The following is an 18,221-nucleotide window of genomic DNA, read 5'->3' on the forward strand; positions in this document are numbered from 1 at the left end:
AGAGCGCTTGGGAGTTGAAGATTTTCCAACTGTTTCCTGATCAGCCCCACCAGACCCTTCTTAACTCCAGCCATGATTTTTCCTACATCAACTGTTACACCTATAAGCTGATTCCACTGAAGGTTATAGTCTTGCAAAGTTTTATGCACTTCCATGAAAATGTCTTCTCCAGTTGTTCTTCCGTGCATGCTGCAAACTGATGCCAACTCTTCCGTGTTCTGAAAGTCCAAATTAACTCCACGAATGAAGAAGAGAAGTTGTGACGTACTCGAGAGATCAGTAGACCCATCCAGTGCATGAGAATACCATAGGGAGTTTCTAGCTCTTTGGCGTATCTGTAATGCGATGTTCTCTCCAAGTTCTTCTGCTCTCTGTAAAACTGAAGTTGCTGAAAGGCTGATACTTTCAAAGAAATTGGCTTTTTCAGGACAGCTCATTTGCTGCTTCCATCATACACTCTTTGATGAAGTTGCCGTCAGTAAAAGGTTTTCATCGCTCTGGCATCCTATGCACTATTTTGTAACTTGTACGAGTGACAGATTCATTTTCAGCAAACTTTCTCGTGAAGAGATTCTTTTGAGATTCAAAAACACGTTTCATGGATTCAAATTTCTCAGAACGGAACTTTCCTGAAAATTTCAAATATGTTGATAGATGTTTTGTTTCATAGTGACACCGAAGACTATACTCTTTCAAAACGGCAACACTTTCGGTGCGGTGCATATCACACAAGTAGCTTTCTGGTTTTCACAAATAAGTGCTTTTCTCCCCATTCTTCACGACACTCAGAGTCCACTTTTCTTCTTTTAAAGAACAGGATCTGAAAATGAAAAACAGAGAACGCTGTGAGAAAAGTATTGTACTGGTCCAAGAACGCACAAACAAAATATGTTGAAACGTACGTTTGCCACGACACTTACCTAAGAACGAGTTACGAAAAACGCATAACCCGACGACTAAGCTTGCTGAAGCGGTAACCCTAGGCCGCTGAATTTACAAGACGAGTCGATGGGACGAGGGTTAAGTCGTACATGTTTTCGAAATCCTAATGCTTTCGTAGATACGATATGAATAAACGGGCAGCAAGGACGAAAAAGAATCTTTTTTACTTAATTCGACTACGCCCTCTATACAGCAGCATACATTTAACCAATTAAAGTATAAATGAACGTTAAAGATAGATTTCATCCAGGCAACAACTGTGTTTGATGTTGCGTTTTTTAAAATTTTTTTATTAGTATGTATTTGTTCTTGTATCGAAGATTCCCATTGTGTTGTCTACAGAATATATGTAGTCTCGTAACAGTGCCAGACACATATTATGGGAACTATAAAAACCTGGGTTACATCCCACCTGATTGTGTTTATTTAAATCTTCGTCTGAGTGTTTATAGGGTGTTATTTAGTAGTCTAAAGATTATTTTATTCCTTTAAAGTGGGTGTCCTTCCCCATTCTCTCCACCCCGATAAAAAAGGGCTTCTAAAATACTGTCCAATTATAAAGATTCATATTTTCATGTTAATCTAATGACTGTGTTACCATAATAATATTTGTTTCATAGAAAGACAGTTTCCGTAATGTCAGTCAACAACTACCTCAAATTAATAGACATTTTAGTAACTTTCCAAACATTTCCATGAGCATATTTTACTATATTTCTGTCCATTTCCTTTGTTTATGGCCCGGCATGACCAGGTGGGTTAAGGCGTTCGACTCGTAATGTAAGGATCGCGGGTTCGAATACCGGTCGCACCAAACATGCTCGCCCTTGTTACGGTCAATCCCCCTATTCATTGGTAAAAGAGTAACCAAGAGTTGGCGGTGGGTGGTGATGACTAGCTACCTTCCCTCTAGTCTTACACTGCTAAATTAGGGACGGCTAACGCAGATAGCCCTCGTGTAGCTTTGCGCGAATTCAAAACAAACCAAACCTTTGTTTCTTGTGATCTCTTTTCCCGTCTCTCTTTATTTATAATCGTTAAGCTTGGATCACAGAGAAAAATCATTATAAAACCAACACTAAAGAAGTTGAACTAATATTTCTCACACAACACCGCTGAAAGCGTTTAGTAAAGCAAAAAGCAATAACATTTCTGAAATAAAACTAAACAAAAAATGTATTTAAATGTCATTTGAATAGGTTATATGTTGTATAATGTTAACACAATTACTAAAAACAGCACAAGATTATAAACTAAACTAGATATAGATATCGAGTTTACTTTAGTAATTCTAGACTTTTCCATGTTAATCAGCTGTGACTCAAAAATGTTTTTTTCGACGAAAGTATAATAGAAGAACTACTCTATGAAAATCGATATGGTTTTAATATTAATATCAAAAGTTTTAATTAAATATAACACTTTAACAAAAATTATTATCCTATAGATTCGAAGTTCTTTTCCATCAAAAGTGGTTCTCCCTTTATCTAAGTTATAAGATTAAGGGGCTTGTTGAACGACACTTTAATAGTGTGAATGAAGCAAACTTAGGCTTAACATTATGCAGACTTGTGTGGTCATTTCCTCACAGAATTAATGTCCTATGTGACTCATAAATAAAATAAGCTCATGCGATATTCGCACATAGAAATTACATATGTATGTATGTAAATGTTCACCAGTTATGCTGCATATAATCTTTTGAAATTCAACGTAGTGTCTTCGGTAACAAACTCAAACTACAGCAATTTTCCTCGTGGTAGCATACATGAGATGGTCTTCTGTGAACACACATTGAATACTAATTTCATGAATTTACGAACTGCCTCAAAGCGAACTTAAGCCCGAAACACTAGGGTTAAGTATATGAAGTGACGATCGTAAAGACGGCACCTCGAAAGTAGGATATATCATTAACTCTAATTTTAACGGTAGCGAGGTACAATATCGATATAACTGTGAAGGCTCGAACCGTGGATAATTCGTTATTGTAATTAATGTAGAATTGGTTACCGTGAAACGTGGATGAAAAAAGTGATATTAGAAACAAAATAAAGAAAGATCATTCTTACAAGTATGTATTTAAAGTGGTTTCCTCTAGTTGGTAGAGAAAAGATATGTTTTTGGGTATGCATTTAGCTTATCAAAAGTAACTGTTGATAGAAGAAATAATTTTTCATGATAGCATTCGTATTTCTTTCCTGGTAGTAACTAAATAATGTTAGTACACGATTGTTACATTAGATCTAAGATAAGTGGGCCCAGTTTCCGAGCTAAGATCTTCAGTAACTGGAGAACTATAAGGATTTATTGACTCACCACGTACACCAAACTCTAGTCGCCAATCTGTGTTATTAATTTACTAGTGAGATTCAATGTCTAAGCTTTTGGAAAAGTAATATTGAACTTTCATACATTGACGTTATGGTTGAGTGTTTAACCATAGTTTATTAGAAACCTGTAACTGGACTCTGGTATTATTCTTCGGACATCGTCACATGTTTCTCTAGTTGTCAAGGTCTAGACTTTCCTGGCTCTTTTAGATGGCGAACCAATTTTGTATTTTACACGCAACATTAATTTCTGATTCTCAAGAAAACCCTTTAGTCTAAGACAGCAAAGCCACAAGCACGTGCAAAAAGCTATGTCACTAAGGAAAAACAATTTTATTCTAACTACTATTAAACCTAGATAGCCCAACATGGGCAGGTGGGTAGGGCACTCGACTCGTAACCTGAAGGTCGCGGGTTCTAATCCTCGTCATACCAAACACGCTCGACCTTCCAGCCGTGGGGCGTTATAAGGTTACGATTAATCCCACTATTCGTCAGATAAAGAGTAGTCCAAGAGTCGGCGGTGGGCGGTGATGACTAGCTGCCTTCTCTCTAGTCTTACACTGCAAAATTTGGAATGGCTGGCGCAGATATTCCTCGTGTAGCTTTGGGCGAAATTCAAAAAACAAACAATAAATCTGGATTGCTTATTCTTGGTGAAGTAATATTGAGCCGTTATATGTATGTATACAGACAGACTCACAGATATCGAAATGAATAGAATGAGCAGTTTTCTTATTATGTAAGAAGGCTGTTGAAATAAGGTAAAATTCGTAATTTAAGACCAAAATATATGAAATGTTTTCATTACCTCATGCATTCTCGAACTAAAAACATTAAGCATTCATTGATCTGTTACATCCACTGTGTGCAACGAATGTTTCTGAGTTTCAGAATCCATTTATAATACGACACCTGTAAATTGTTCAGTAACAAACATTCCACTTCACGAACAAACTTAAGTAAACCTTGTACCTGGATTCTTCAGATATAAAATACACCCATTGTTTCCAGGAATGTTTGATCCACTCAATAAAATTATTTTTACATCCTTTTCTGAATAATTTAATTCATTCTCTAAAATCCCATTTTATTATTTTCAGGAAAAGTCAATCCATTCTTTAAAATCCCAATTTTACATAGTTTTCAGTTTAATTCAATTCTTTCTCTACAATCCATTTTTCCATTGTTTTCAGTATAATTCAATCGTTTCTCTACAATTCATTTTTACATTGTTTTCAGTATAATTCAGTCCTTTTCTACAATCCAATTTTACATTGTTTTCAGTATAATTCAGTCCTTTCTCTACAATCCATTTTACATTGTTTTCAGTATAGTCCTTCAGTCAGTATAATTCAGTCCTTTCTCTACAATCCATTTTACATTGTTTTCAGTATAATTCAGTCGTTTCTCTACAATCCATTTTACATTGTTTTCAGTATAATTCAGTCCTTTTCTACAATCCATTTTACATTGTTTTCAGTATAATTCAGTCCTTTCTCTACAATCCATTTTTACATTGTTTTCAGTATAATTCAGTCCTTTCTCTACAATCCATTTTACATTGTTTTCAGTATAATTCAGTCCTTTCTCTACAATCCATTTTACATTATTTTCAGTATAATTCAGTCCTTTTCTACAATCCATTTTACATAGTTTTCAGTATAATTCAGTCCTTTCTCTACAATCCATTTTACATTGTTTTCAGTATTTCAGTATATTTTCAGTTTTCAGTATTCAGTCTTTCTCTACAATCCATTTTACATTGTTTTCAGTATAATTCAGTCCTTTCTCTACAATCCAATTTTACATTGTTTTCAGTATAATTCAGTCCTTTCTCTACAATCCATTTTACATTGTTTTCAGTATAATTCAGTCCTTTCTCTACAATCCATTTTACATTATTTTCAGTCAGTCCTTTCTCTACAATCCATTTTACATAGTTTTCAGTATAATTCAGTTTCTCTACAATCCAATTTTACATTGTTTTCAGTATAATTCAGTCCTTTCTCTACCTTATTTTTGTTTTCTTAAATACTTTTTTGGTGATGACAGGATGGTAACACGTGAGATTACTGTTTAGTTTTTTTAATTATTTACTGGCCTGGTATGGCCAAGCGTGTTAAGGCGTTCGATTCATAATCTGAGGGTCGCGGGTTCGCATCCCCGTTGCGCCAAACATGCTCGCCCTTTCAGCCGTGGGGGCGTGATAATGTTACGGTCAATCCTACTATTCGTTGGTAAAAGAGTAGCCCAAGAGTTGGCGGTGGGTGGTGATGACTATCTGCCTTCCCTCTAGTCTTACACTGCTAAATCAGGGACGGCTAGCACAGATAGCCCCCGAGTAGCTTTGTGCGAAATTTAAAAAACAAACAAACCAAACAATTATTTACTAACGATAGGGCAGACGACTGTCTTCTTTAAAAACGTTCTTCAGTGAAGACAGGACAGTGAAAGATGGTTTAATTGTCTTTAATAATTACTTATTTAATGACGACAAAATATACCATCGGATAATTGTTTCATAAAGATTTCTTTAATAAAAATAGGATGACGATAATACTTGAGGCAATTGACTTCAAAAATACTTATTTAGTGAAGATAGGACAGTGATATACCTGAAACAACTGTCGTTTTAAGTATATCTTTATAAAGATAGGACAGTGATACACCTAAAACAACTTTCGTTTTGAATATTTCTTTCATGAAGATAAGACAGTAACACACCGAATCAACTGTCGTTTTATATTCTTCATTAGTAGAGATAGGACAGTGACCCACCTAAAACAGCTGTCATTTTAAATTCTTCTTTCGTGAAGATGGGACAGTTAGACACTTAAAACTACTGCAGTTTTAAATACTTCTTTAATATAGATAGGACAATGACACACCTAAAACAACTACCGTTTTAAATGCTTCCGTAGTATAAAACTTGGGCCTGGCATGGCCAAGCGCGTAAGGCATGGGACTCGTAATCCGAGGGTCGCGGGTTCGCGCCCGCGTCGCGCTAAACATGCTCGCCCTCTCAGCCTTGGGGGTGTATAATGTGACGGTCAATCCCACTATTCGTTGGTAAAATAGTAGCCCAAGAATTGGCGGTGGGTGGTGATGACTAGCTGCCTTCCCTCTAGTCTTACACTGCTAAATTAGGGACGGCTAGCACAGATAGCCCTCGAGTAGCTTTGTGTGAAATTCCAAAACAGACAAACAGACAGTATAAAACTCTTCGCTCACTTTTATATTAGAAAATCTACACGTATCTGAGGTGTTTGTGTTTAGATTCAAGACTACTACAAGTGTGTATTATGTCTCATGTGTGTGACTCTAATAGACGTAGATATTGAGTTATGTTCTAAGATTTCGAAGAGAGAGTGTGACGAATCAATATATTCTTTGGAATATAACAGAAGAACAGAAGATAAAGTTGCTTATTTAACTTTAGAACATAAAAATGAATGAATGAATTAATGCTTTTGAGAAATGTTAAAATTACAAGTTGAAATATAAAGAAAGCTTTATGGAAACAGTTGAATTACATACTAGAATGTAGAATTTTTAATTTTAAAATTCATGAAGACAATTGTAAGGGACCGTCGTTGAAACATCAATGTTCTAAACAACATTTCTGTATTTACCTTGACATGTAGCACCAGTTTTCAGATTTCATCACTTTATCTATGTTTTATCGTGTTTGTTTGTCATAGTTTTTGAGATGAGATTAAAACATAATGAAATCATAATCAACTAATTTCACTCCGACTACAACAGTTCTGAGTGATAATTTTGTCTTTCTGTATTAACATGATATAAGTGTCTCATGTACACAGATAATTACTTCTCTTTTGAATTGTTATTCAATGTCCAAACAAGTCACAGGAAAATGTAAATGGACGTATCAGACATGAACGATAGTTGACAAACTAACGTGTCAAGATACGAGTTCGTAAAAGGAGAAACCGACAAGAAATGAATAACAAACCACGTGACAAACTGCACGTACTCAGTTCACGAGATCATCAGTTTCTTTTCATCGTGTTAAAAAAACTAATAACAATTATTCTATTCTAGAATACCTAAAGAAGTTTTACCATACAAATTTAAGATTGTATTATGTAAATTAGAAACAAATTGGGTGCTTAGGAAAATAATAAACTGGAAAGAAACGATAATATTAGTATTATCTTTAACGATTGTATACCATACGTAAGTTAAGATTTTTGAAGACATTTTAAGTACCTTTATTGCTTCGTGTCTAATACACTTTTACTGAAAACAAAGAACCTTGACCTGTATCTACATGGTCAAACACTTCTGAACTACAGTGATTTCATTATTCAAACATGAATGTGAAACTAAGACATTCAACACTAAGATAGAAAGATAATCTGAACTTTGTTGTTTTTTTTTGTTTTAAACAAAAGCTTCCGGAGAACCTCATGAATTACCTACCATGCTCGTCGTATAAATTGAGATGTACGAGAAAAGTTATGAAGTTACACAAAACTTTAGGATTTCCAACAATATGAAGAAGGAAACTCCAATGTTTTGTACATATAATGTGACAAACAATCGTACTGGGGTCAGCTGAGGGAAGTACTTACTGGACTGTACAACCTGCTTGAAATATTCCACGACCAAGGAAAGTGACATTTCAATTAAGAAATCCAAGTCGGTGGTCAATGGATAGATAGACAGAGAGAGAGAGAGATAAACGGGTAGATAGAAAGATAGATAGATAGGCAGACAGAGAGACAGGAGATAGATAGAGAGACAGATAAATAGATAGACAGAAAGACTGGTAGATAGATAGAGAAAGGGAGAGATAGAAAGATGGACAAACAGATAGATAGATAGATAGAAAAAGAAAGAAATAGACAGAGAAAGAAAAGAGATATAGAGACAGACAGGTAGGTTGATAGATGGATAGAGAGACATACAGACAGACAATTAGATAGATAGAAAGATTAATAGGTAGGTTGACAGATAGACAGATGCATAGGTAGATAGAAAGACAGACCACACAAATATAAAATTAAACAATATTTCTAAGAAAGCGTATTTTCACAATGACTACAGTCTAGAAACACAAAGTGGTTTGAAGTTTTAAATACGTGACGTACCCAAGTATAACGGTCATTCTTATAACGCACACTGGACTTAAGCCAAGACCAGATAGTCAGATCTTTTAAGTGAACGCGTGATGATACATTATCTGTGTTACGTCATGAACGTCTAAATATGGATCTGTCCAGTGTCGTGATTTTGTTTGTTGAAATTCGAAACTCATTGTAGGCGCTTCTACTAAACAATAAAAAACATGTGAAATAAGGAAGTTAGCTTGTAAAACTTTTTTAAACACCTTGTAGTCAAGTACCTTATGTTTAATTTGTTTGTTCATAGTTCTGCATTACCAGCATGAGTAATTATTAATTGCAGTACTCATACCTTGTTTAAAATATTTAGCAAAAGTGAAAACTTTCATTTAAACAGGATTTTGTTTTTTAGAAAGTACCTCACAGGAAACATGTTCGGATTCTGTGTTGAAGCCATACACAACTCCCTCTATCAAAATGATTTATGTACAGAGCTCAAAAGATTCATAAATTGCACTGATATGAACTGTAATGTTATATACATATTGAAAGTGATAAAATTTATTGAAAAAATAATATATTTTTAAGAACTCCAGTTCCTCAGTACTACATTTACAAATTACATGAATAAATATATAATTGTGTGTGTGTTTTTTTATAGCAAAGCCACATCGGGCTATCTGCTGAGCCCACCGAGGGGAATCGAACCCCTCATTTTAGTGTGGTAAATCCGTAGGCTTACCGCTGTACTAGAGGGGGGGCTGTATAATAAAGCCCTTATATCAGTCCTAGTGGAACTCGTGTTCTTGTTGTGGGGAGAGTAGTTTTATTTAAAATAATGTTCTATTATAAAGAATGTGCACAGAAGTTTTAGTTACATACATAAGTAAACGCTACGTCCATTGCATTAAGATAATCAAATAAATACAGATCCGTCGTCCTATTTATTTATCAGTTTGGTTTGGTTTGTTTTCAATTTAGCACAAAGCTACACAAAAGCTACCTGCGCTATCCGTCCCTAATTTAGTACCAATAGATGAAAGGTCGACTCATGAACTACTATTTAACCACCAAATAGTGGGATTGACCTTTACATTATTACGATCCCACAGTTGAAAGCATGTTTGGTGTAACGGAGATATGAACATTCGATGCACAAATTGCGCGTCGAGCGCCATGACTACACGAGGCCTAACATTCATTTATTAAAACATTTATTGATACAGTAATTTGAATGTTTTAATTCCTAAGACAGAGGAAACATAGAAAAAAACTATATTACAAGGAAATCCTTCAATATTTAGCAATTAAAAATAATTAGTTTTAAGGACTGGTTATATTAGTTTGATGTAAAAAAAAATCTTTCTGTTAGGTCTTTAATGACTGACACAAAATAAACCTAGATCTATTTTAGTTAAAACTCGTCAACTCGTTGTGTAATTATCTTCAATAAGGAAGTTTCAGTTCTACCTGTTTTTGACGACTCTATCTGTTGAAATACAGATTCTAGTTTAAATGTTTCTAGAAAAAGTTCACTAACCTATTCTGAAACCACTTGCAGAACACAAAAAGTATACCGTAATTATACAGTTGTTACATCGTGTGTATTTTCTTATAGCAAAGTCACCTCGGGCTACCTACTGAGCCCACCGAGAAGAATCGAACCGCTGGTTGTAACGTTGTAAATCCGGAGACATACCGCTGTACTAGCGGGTGCTTGTTACATTCATTTAAGTTTAATTTATGGTTGTTTTCTATCTATATAGTTGTAATTCTAACACCCCTAAGAGAACTCATATTTAAAGTCCCAAATTCGTTGAGTCTAAAAACAAATAATCTAAGTTAATTAATGAATAAATTAATTCACATTTAATAGATTATTATTAGACTATTATGTTCTTTGTCTCTTTCTATGTAATGTTTCTAAGATAATCTAAAGAAACACTGTTATTGGGATATTTTTACATACGATATTTTCATTATAAGTACTAAAGATTCACCTCTCTTTTTTTTACAGTTAAGGGAACGAGTTACTTCAGTAACTTCGAAGGGTGTTATAATCAGCCAGAGATTTCCGGATATTCTTCAATAAATATTGGTTCTAGTTGGTTGTGTGGCTATTTACACCTATTGAGAAAATTCAATAGCCTAGGTGTAAAATTGACTGTTTAGCAGATTTCTAATAACTCATCTAATGATTAATTATTTTCAATGCCAGTGATTGTTGATTCATTCGAGCTGTTATTTATGTAAGTGTCCTCACGTTCATGAAACCAATGTGTTTTTTTAGCTTCTTCACAGTTTAAGAACATTACTTTAATGTCTTACAATTGAAACGTAAAAACTTTAATATTTGCCAACTGTTACTTGATACTTAAAGAACTATGGCAGTATTAAATGATTTCGTGTGGAAAGTGTTGATAAACAGCGCCATCTTGTGCTTGGCTCTGTTAGAGAGCAAAATAAGCGGTCAGAAGGCCCTGGTTCCTGGAGATATACTCTTAGGCGGATTATTTCCTATTCACACCAAGGGTTCCAAGACAAAATGCGGACTAATTAACAAAGACCGAGGAATCCAACGGACTGAAGCCATGCTGTTCGCGATAGATAAGATAAACCAGGACCCTACTATCCTAGGGAATATCCGGCTGGGCGCCATCATCCTTGATACCTGTTCTAGTGACAGCTATGCCCTCAATCAGTCTTTAGAGTTTATCAGATCTTCCATCAACACGGTGGACGCCACAGCTTTCGAGTGCCCTGATGGAAGTTTTCCAAAACTTAAATTCAGTAACAAGGCCATCAGTGGAGTTGTGGGTGGTTCTTACAGTGAGGTGTCTCTCCAGGTAGCCAACTTATTAAGGCTCTTCAGAATTCCACAGGTCAGTCCAGCGTCCACAGGTACCTCTCTTAGTGATAAGACTAGGTATGACTTCTTCGCTCGAACTGTACCTCCAGATACTTTCCAGGCTATAGCCTTAGTGGACCTTGTCCAGAGTTTCAACTGGTCCTATGTTTCACTTGTGTCCTCGGAAGGCCAATATGGCGACTCAGGAATGAAAGCTTTCCAGCAGGAGGCACGTGCTAGAAACATCTGCATTGCTATCAACGAAAAAGTTCCTCATTCAGCTAACAAAGAAATTTTCGATAATATTTACAGGAATTTGTTAACCAAGAAGAACGCCCAGGGCGTAGTTTTGTTCACCCGAGCCGAAGACGCGCGAGGCATTCTTGAAGCGTCAAAAAGCGCTAAGTCGGTGGGCAAGTTTGCCTGGATAGCTAGTGATGGGTGGGGAAAACAGGAAAAGCTCGTGGAAGGGCTTCAAGATGTGGCAGAGGGCGCTATTACAGTAGAATTGCAGTCTCGCGAAATTGAGGAATTTGACTGGTACATGCAGAATTTGACAGCATACAACAATCAGCGAAACCCCTGGTTCAAAGAATACTGGGAAGATGTTTTTTCTTGTAAGTTGCCCAATAACGACGGCGTGGAGAGTACAGACACCAGAGTTCCCCTGTGTTCACCCAACCTCCGCCTCTCGAATGACGTGGGCTACGTTCAAGAATCCAAGGTTCAATTTGTTGTGGACGCCGTCTATTCATTAGCCTATGCTTTACATAAAGCTTGGGAAGTCTTATGTAACCGTCACAGTGACCACTACTGCCAAGCTCTGCGAGACCTGGATGGTGGCGTCCTCTATAAAGATTACCTTCTGAATGTTTCGTTTATAGGTAAGATATTAAACTTGTACATATATATTTGTAAAAGCGAAGTAATAATAAAATATATTATTATGAGGGTTTATTAACAACTTAATTAGGCTCATGTTAAGCGAACTGTCTCTGCATTTAAAGACTTCAATACTGAAACCGAAAGTTTGCACCAAATAAACATTCAAATAATTAGCGGTAAAACATCTGTGTGTTTTCCGTTATTCAATGAGATGTTCTGTTTTTTAACAATCATGTTAGGTGTCTATTAACAACTAAATTAATTATATGTACGGTTGATTTTATCTAACGTTATTTCAGACAAAAGATTTTTATTGACGAGATAAAAATTAATCCTTGTTTTTAATGGCAGTATAGTATCTTTTCGCGATTCCATTAGGTACGTCATAATGTGAAATTTCTGATGACTTTAATATAATACGGTATTATGGGGATTTTATGATGATTTAGCGACATATATAATTATTCATTACTGAAATCCGTAATGCAATGTTACAGCAATATATGATGTGGAAACACCTGCAACTAAATATATGATAATTTACACTCCCAGGTTAAGGCTTTATATAAAATAATATTTTTTTATTGTAATATAGGGTATGACATCGTAAAAAGATATAAAAAGGAGTGATTATTACTCACATTATCGGGTTAAATCTATCTGAATAACATTGTTTATTGTAATGGTAATTTACAAAGCAGTGTTACTATACCAACGATGTTGTGATAAAATATAGTTCGATAATTCCGAACTACAATTCTGAGAGTTCATGGTTCATGTCTCGTTTCCGGAAAACTCGCTAGATATTTTGGGGCGAGGGATGTGCCAGAAGATTTCTCGATGAGTGTTGTTGACTAGCTGTCTCTCCTATAGTCTCTCAGTTCAAATCTGGTACCGCTGTGCTCAATTATTGTGTAGCATTGCGCGAAAGGTCTAAGCAAACCAACTTTCTCGACTTCTAACTACTGTCAATAAATTCAGTAAATTCTTGTAAATAAAAGATCTATCTATTTCACTCCCTGGTAGAAGGCAAGTGTCATTAAACAATGTGTTGTTTTTTTTTCATTATTATTCCTGTAACTTTATTTGTCATGTGTTTGCTCACATCACGATAGCAACGAAGTTTCAGATGTGTCCACGTTACACGTGGTAGTGTCAATATTAACACTATTGCTTTGTTATACCAGTATATTGGGCACTATTTACATTAGAAGGTAACTGAAACAATCATAAAAACATGAAGAAAAACAAGTTAATGTTTAAAAGAATCATCGTTGGTTTAGAAAGAAGCATTGGTGTATTTCATATTACATTTTTTATTCATTCACTACTGCTTACTTTAAATTTTGTTCTGATAATCCATTACTTTGTTTAGGTTTAGTATTCATACACCTACTTACTTTAAGTTTTGTTCTGATAATCCATTACTTAGTTTAGGTTTTGTATTCATACACTACTACTTCAAATTTTGTTCTGATAATCCATTACTTAGTTTAGGTTTTGTATTCATACACCACTACTTCAAATTTTGTTCTGATAATCCATTACTTAGTTTCTTTGTATTCATTACTTAGTTAGTTTAGGTTTTGTATTCATACACCTACTTACTTTTTGTTCTGTCCATTACAGTTTTGTATTCATACACCCTACTTACTTTTGTTCTGATAATCCATTACTTAGTTTAGGTTTTGTATTCACTTACTTTTGTTCATCCATTACTATTCTTACTTTTTTTGTTCTGATAATCCATTACTTAGTTTAGGTTTTGTATTCATACACCACTACTTACTTACTTTTGTTCTGATAATCCATTACTTAGTTTAGGGTTTTGTATTCATTACACCACTACTTACTTTTGTTCTGATAATCCATTACTTAGTTTAGGTTTGTATTCATTCACTTTTGTTCTGACATCCATTACTTAGTTTAGTTTTGTACTTACTTTTGTTCTGATAATCCATTACTTAGTTTACTTTTGGTAGTTTGTTTTGTATTCATACACCACTACTTACTTTTGTTCTGATAATCCATTACTTAGTTTAGGTTTTGTATTCATACACCCCTACTTACTTTTTGTTCTGATAATCCATTACTTAGTTTAGGTTTTGTATTCATACACCCCTACTTACTTTTTGTTCTGATAATCCATTACTTAGTTTAGGTTTTGTATTCATACACCCCTACTTACTTTTTGTTCTGATAATCCATTACTTAGTTTAAGTTTTGTATTCATACACCACTACTTACTTTTGTTCTGATAATCCATTACTTAGTTTAGGTTTTGTATTCATATACCCCTACTTACTTTTTGTTCTGATAATCCATTACTTAGTTTAGGTTTTGTATTCATACACCACTACTTACTTTTTGTTCTGATAATCCATTACTTAGTTTAGGTTTTGTATTCATACACCCTACTTACTTTAAGTTTTTTATTGTTAATTTACTTCTAACTCAAAGTTTTGTTATCATAATCCAAAAATAGTTCAATATTTACAAAATATTACGTTCTCTTAGGATAAGTTACAAAAACTGTGATATTTTAGCATAAAAAATTTATATAACCATGGTTAATGAAATCATGATGTTTCAGTTTGTCAGTGATAATTTTGCGGACTTACAACGGTCAAATCCGGAGTTCGGTTTCTCGTGATGACCACAGAAGCTACTGTGTGACTGAAACATGAAATGAGGAATAAAGTACAATTAATAAATGCAATATATAACTAGCTTTACCGGTTGTTGTTTCTCGTCTTTGAGATCTTTAATAGTTGCATACCATTATTTTAGCCTACTTTAATGTACCCTGATGTTTCTTTTCATTGTAACAATCACAAACAAAGTTTGCACACAACACTGTAATACTATTATTTTAATCTGTGTTTGATGGCATTGTAGGATTTTATATATATCTGTTACATCTAACTCACACATATGTCGCTATAACCTGTATCTTGTTTCAACACAGTTGCTTAATAAAACCACCTGTAGTTCGGTATGGTCAAGTGGTTAGGACGCTTTTCTCACAATCTAAGAATTACCATTCCGCCAAATATGCTAGTTTAGTTGTTTTTTAACTTAGCGCAAAGCAACACGATGACTATCTGCGCTTGTCGTCTCTAATTTAGCAGTGTAAGATCAGAGGAGAGGTAGCTAGTCATTACCACCAACTCTTGGGCTACTCTTTTACCAGCTAACAGTGGGATTGATTATGCTATTACAACGCCTCCACGGCTGAAAGGGCGAGTATTTCTGGTGTGATGGGGTTTCGAATCCGCGATCCTCAGATTGCGAATCGAGTGCCCTAACCATCTGGCCATGGCGAGCCATCAAATATATTCGCCCCTTTAGCCGTTAGGGGCCTATAACGTTCTTGTCAATCTAAGTATTCGTTGGTTACAGAGTAACTAAAGAGTTGGCGGTAGGTGATGACGACTAGTTGCTGTCCCTCTGGTCTTCCACTTCTAAATTAGGGACTATTATCGCAGATATCCTCGTATAGACTTGCGCGAAAATAAAAGAAACATTTTGAATTAACTAATTAAAATTAATTTTAATAAAAAATCTTCAAAACATAAGTCATCAATAAAAGATCTACATGTGGGTTAAGGTTAGTTTGTTAGGTCAGCAGCAAATCTGATGGCTTATGAAGATAAAAGCATGAACCTTTTTGTACACTAATATATCACCCTTGAATAATACATGAACCTTTTTGCACAGTAATATATCACCCTTGAATAATACATGAACATTTTTGCACACTAATATACTACCCTTGAATAATACATAAACCTTTTTTATGCGCTAATACATTACCCTTGCATAATACATGAATCCTTCTATACGCTAATATACCATCCTTTAACGGTAAGCCGTTCAATCGGTTTATCTATGTAAGATGTATCATACTTTTACTAAAACCCATTAAACATTAGCGAAAAAAAAACTAATTCAAAACCTATTAACACCGGTTAAGAAAATCAAATATTTCATGGTTTACTAAATTTTGACTGTTTATGTAAGTTCTTTTGTTGTTAATATAAGTTATTCTTCAAGAGATATGGCAATATAAAAAAAACGTATTTACTAACATAACATAATAACAAGTTGAGACAAATTCGTATTTTACAAATTACACAATAGAGTTATTATTGGCATATATTAAGAATGTTTGTGTTGTTTTAAGCTTTAAATTTATTAGTCACTGAGTTTGTTTAAAGTCTCTGAAGGGAAAAAATAGCCAACAAAAATAGTCTTAGTATTTTTTCACATTGGTTTTATTAATAATAAAACAGCTATTACACGTATAATACAAAGCAGATTGATTCGACACAGTGATTGATGAAGTAACAGCAGTGAAAATAGCCTGATTTGCCTCAAGCGTGGAAAACTTGTAATGATGTGGAAATACCTATTAAGATAGGAAAGAAAATAATGCGAATCTTCCATGAAACACGAGAATGACGTTGAAATAAGTTGAAGTGTTATAATTTATTTTTAAGGTAGAGAAATATGATAAATATAGAGAGAAACATTTTTTTCTTTTTAGTATTCTGATAACATACATGAAACTAAGAGCACCTTTGTACGATATTTAAATCAGTCTTGATTATGTTGATTCTACTAAACCAAATCTATATATGGATAAACAACAATTGTACTGAAGTCAAACTCTATAAGGTTAAACAACAGTTGTGTTTAAATCAATCTCTATATTGTTGAACAACAAATGCGTTTAAATCAACTTCTATATTATTAAACAATAATTGTGTAATTATTCTATAATGTTAAACAATAGCTGTGCTTATATTGTTGGATAACAGTTGTGATTAAATCAATCTCTATATTGTTGGATAACAGTTGTGGTCAAGTCAAGCTCAAAATTGTCAAACAACAATTGTGTTCAAGTTAAGCTCTATATTGTTAGATAACAGTTGTGATTAAATCAAGCTCTATATTGTTAGATAACAGTTGTGATTAAATCAAGCTCTATATTGTTAGATAACAGTTGTGATTAAATCAAGCTCTATATTGTTAGATAACAGTTGTGATTAAATCAAGCTCTATATTGTTAGATAACAGTTGTGGTTAAATCAAGCTCTATATTGTTAGATAACAGTTGTGATTAAATCAAGCTCTATATTGGTAGATAACAGTTGTGATTAAATCAAGCTCTATATTGTTAGATAACAGTTGTGATTAAATCAAGCTCTATATTGTTGGATAACAGTTGTGGTCAAGTCAAGCTCAAAATTGTTAAACAACAATTGTGTTCAAGTTAAGCTCTATATTGTTAGATAACAGTTGTGATTAAATCAAGCTCTATATTGTTAGATAACAGTTGTGATTAAATCAAGCTCTATATTGTTAGATAACAGTTGTGATTAAATCAAGCTCTATATTGTTAGATAACAGTTGTGATTAAATCAAGCTCTATATTGTTAGATAACAGTTGTGATTAAATCAAGCTCTATATTGTTAGATAACAGTTGTGATTAAATCAAGCTCTATATGTTTAGATAACAACGTTTGATTGAACTCAAGCTCTATATTGTTAAACAATAGTTGTGTTTAAATCAAGCTCTATGTTGTTAAACAGTAATTTGTTAGAAATATCAAACTCTATATTTCTAAACAACAAATATGTTGAAGTCAAGCTCTATATTGTTAAACAATAAATGTGTTTAAATCAAGCTCTATATTGATAAACAACAATTTGTTAGAAATATCAAACTCTATATTTCTAAACAACAAGTATGTTGAAGTCAAGCTCTATATTGTTAAATAATAAATGTGTTTAAATCAATGTTTATATTGTTAGATAACAGTTGTGTTTGAATCAAGCACTGAAAGGTTAAACAATAATTATGTTGAAATTAAGCTTTCTAATGTTAAATGACAATTGTGTTTAAATCAAGCTCTATATTGTTAAACGACAATTGTGTTTGAATCAAGCTCTATGTTGTTAAACAACAATTGTGTTTTAATGATGTTCTGTATTGTTAAAGAATAATTGTGATTAAATTAAGCTTTATAACGTTGAACAACAATTCTGTTGAAGGTTAAATTCTATAGTTAAAAGTCAATCTCTGTATTATAACCCAACACTTCGGTTGAAGT

General features: G+C 33.9%; 1 pseudogene across 1 annotated transcript in view; it reads left to right on the plus strand.

Moving 5' to 3' along the window:
* LOC143250356 (metabotropic glutamate receptor-like) overlaps nt 1-18,221 on the plus strand; it is a 42,134-nt pseudogene that overhangs the window by 13,512 nt on the left and 10,401 nt on the right. The window contains exon 2 of the transcript XR_013028149.1: nt 10,386-12,100. The product of XR_013028149.1 is annotated as a metabotropic glutamate receptor-like (transcript). The remainder of the gene's footprint in view (nt 1-10,385; nt 12,101-18,221) is intronic.

This window comes from Tachypleus tridentatus, chromosome 5 (genome assembly GCF_004210375.1).
Source record: "Tachypleus tridentatus isolate NWPU-2018 chromosome 5, ASM421037v1, whole genome shotgun sequence".
Classification (NCBI taxonomy): domain Eukaryota; kingdom Metazoa; phylum Arthropoda; class Merostomata; order Xiphosura; family Limulidae; genus Tachypleus; species Tachypleus tridentatus.